The sequence below is a fragment of the Seriola lalandi genome, unplaced genomic scaffold (assembly GCF_002814215.2).
Source record: "Seriola lalandi dorsalis isolate HSWRI2012SDOR001 ecotype SW California unplaced genomic scaffold, Sedor1 jcf7180002054569, whole genome shotgun sequence".
Classification (NCBI taxonomy): Eukaryota; Metazoa; Chordata; class Actinopteri; order Carangiformes; family Carangidae; genus Seriola; species Seriola lalandi.
Genome location: NW_019525122.1, coordinates 52,738 through 55,713, shown reverse-complemented (window position 1 = coordinate 55,713; position 2,976 = coordinate 52,738). Strand labels below are relative to the sequence as shown.

Below are 2,976 nucleotides of genomic sequence, written 5' to 3'. Positions count from 1 at the left end.
TCAGTTTCTCATAGTCAAACGAGTGCATGCTGTAGATGCTGCCGTTATCTGAGTTAATGTAAACATACGACGAGGCAGAAACGTCCTGCATTTTAGAGTCCAGTATAGAGTAAGAGATTTTAGCATTTTCACCAAAATCCAGGTCAGAGGCTGATACTGAGTACAGTATAGATCCTGGTACCCCATTCTCTTTTAAATATACATTATAGGAGGGCTGAGTGAATACAGGAGGGTTGTCATTCACATCAGTAATAATGACATTAATAGTTTTCTTACTGGACAGAGGAGGAGAGCCTGAATCAGTGGCTGTGATCTCAACATTATACTGAGAGAAACTTTCTCTGTCTAGATTACCCCTTGTCACCAGCGCATAGTTATTAGAAAACGAAGGCTTGAGAGTTAGAGGAGAATGTTTGGGTAGATGTACTGTCACTTTTCCATTATCACCGGAATCAAGGTCCCGAGCAGTGAGCAGAGCCACCACTGTGCCACTTGGTGCGTCCTCGGGTACTTGACTCGGTTTTGACGTAAGAACAATTTCTGGAGCATTATCATTCACGTCTATCACCTCCACCTGAACTCGACAATGACCTTCCATTTCAGGAATGCCTCTATCTTTTGCGGTAATGTCTATTTCATGTGTTGCAACGTTTTCATAATCTAATTGACCTATGAGGAAAATTTCACCTGTTTCCGAGTTGATCTGAAAAATGGACAGCAATTTCTCGGGTGTGTGCTCAGCAAATGAATATTCAATTTCGCCATTAATACCCTCGTCTGCGTCTGTTGCTTCTACCTTTGCGAGCATGAAGCCACTTTGTCTGTTTTCAGGTAGACTTATTTTATATAACGCCTTTTTGAAAACAGGGACATTGTCGTTGTTGTCTAAGACAGTCACTATTATCTTTGATGTTCCAGTTTTGACAGGATTGCCCCCATCTAATGCTGTCAACAACAAATGATGGACGTTTTGTTTTTCTCTGTCTAGCGGTTTCTCTAATACAAGCTCTGGTACTTTTCTTCCATTAGCCAACTCTTTCATTTTTAAACTAAAACATTCATCTTTGCTAAGACTGTACGATTTTAGTGAATTACTACCCACGTCGAGGTCTTGTGCGGTCTCCAAAGGGTAGCGAGCACCAACCGCTGTCAGCTCCGCAATTTTCAAATTTCTTTCTTTGCTGAGAAAACTCGGGGAATTGTCATTGACGTCTCTTATTTCTACCTCAATCCGATAAAGATGTAAAGGATTCTCTATTACTACTTGCAGAGGCAACACACAGCTGGCGCTTTGTCCACATAAAGCCTCTCTGTCTATTCTGTCATTCACCACCAGCTCGCCTTTTCCCACATCCACACTGAAATACTGCTCACCAGCCTCAGAGGCGACTCGCAGCTTACGGTCAAACATGTCAGATAGTCCCAAACCCAGATCTTTGGCTAGATTTCCTACCACAGAGCCCTGTTTCAGTTCCTCTGGGATGCTGTAACGAGTCTGTCCGTGTATTGTAGTCCACAAGAGAAAGAAATGATGCCACCAAAGCGCCTGCCATCTCCAGTCTCGGTATCCCATTCTCTTTGTCATCCCCGGTCCGTTAGAATATGTTATTTCCCATCGCACTTTTCACCAACATAACCCAGCATTCAAAGCCATCGCCAGAACAGACATGCCAATGGGAATAAATCCTCAAATAATTGGTAATAAAATATATATTCCGTACTCCTTCGAAAAAGCGCATCTCCTCCCCAGCACTTAGACTGTGAGGGTTACCGTGGTGAGAGTGAATGGGGGATGGAGTAGATCTCTTTGTACAGTTCTGTATGCTATTGGTTCACAGCACCAAGCTTTCCTATCCAATCACAGAGAGCTAACTCTGCCCACAAAGCTACTGCACCCTCTCCGTCGCAATACGCATTAACGACAATGACATAAGGAGGAGTCAGATTTGTGTGAATTTTACTTGAATTATCTCACACACACACACACACACACACACACACACACACACACACACACACACACACAAAAGAGGATTTATATTCCAAAACCAACATTTAAGTTGGAATCTAATTTTCTGTGACTTTTGCTGCCACATAGAGTCCTGACTATTGTTAAGTGAATAAGGATAATTCATGATTAAATTATTAAGGGGTATTTTTTAAGACATTTTCAATTCTTCAGCCGAGTAATGTCTAAGATTTATTATATAAGAGGGGAGCGACTCAGACTTAAAAATGAAAATATTCTATATCTGCGAACTTTTTCAGATATAATGTGTTAATTTAAAATGTTACTGAGAATTTCTCCTTGGAAAAAACATATTCTCAAATCATAGTAGACATTTCGTGAAATTAGCAACAAAACAAAAAGTAATTTGTTAATTGAGCGATATTGTGCCACCGTGCATAAGACAAATGAAAAACAGTCAACATGGAAAACTTCATACTCTGATTATAAGACACAAGTGGCAGTCATAAAATGCCTCATTGTATCAAGATTTTAAATAGGGATACTGAAGGATATTGAAAGGATCTCATATGCTGAAACACATAGGCCTATCTCATAAATCATTTTAAATGTCATTTGTCCAACAATCAAAAAATACATGTGAAGCTGCCAATACAAAAATCACAATTCAACCAAGTCAAAACATTGTACCTTCATATTTCTCTCCTGCACATTACTCTCCACAGTCTATAGGTTAAAAAGAAAAATGTATATGATAATATTTACTGAAAATATGTAACAGCAGGTCTATTGTTTTCTGCTCACCTGCTGGCTCTCAAAGGTCCAGGTGCTGTCGGGTAAAGACGCATCCAGGACACTGATCACCTCCTTAAAGTCAGTGGTGCTGCTGGGCTTAATCAAAGTGAAATCACTGTACTCTGACATTGGAGACATGCAGGACCTGAAGGACTGACTCTGAGACAACATGTCTCCTCCCAGGACCTCCACGTACTTTATAGGTCCATCAG

At 40.6% G+C, this 2,976-nt stretch overlaps 2 pseudogenes; both read right to left on the bottom strand.

Annotated features, from left to right (window-relative positions):
* Positions 1-1,738, bottom strand: part of LOC147818532 (protocadherin gamma-C4 pseudogene) — a 2,136-nt pseudogene extending 398 nt beyond the window's left edge.
* A 1,017-nt stretch (positions 1,739-2,755) lies between these two features.
* Positions 2,756-2,976, bottom strand: part of LOC147818531 (protocadherin gamma-C4 pseudogene) — a 2,051-nt pseudogene continuing 1,830 nt past the window's right edge.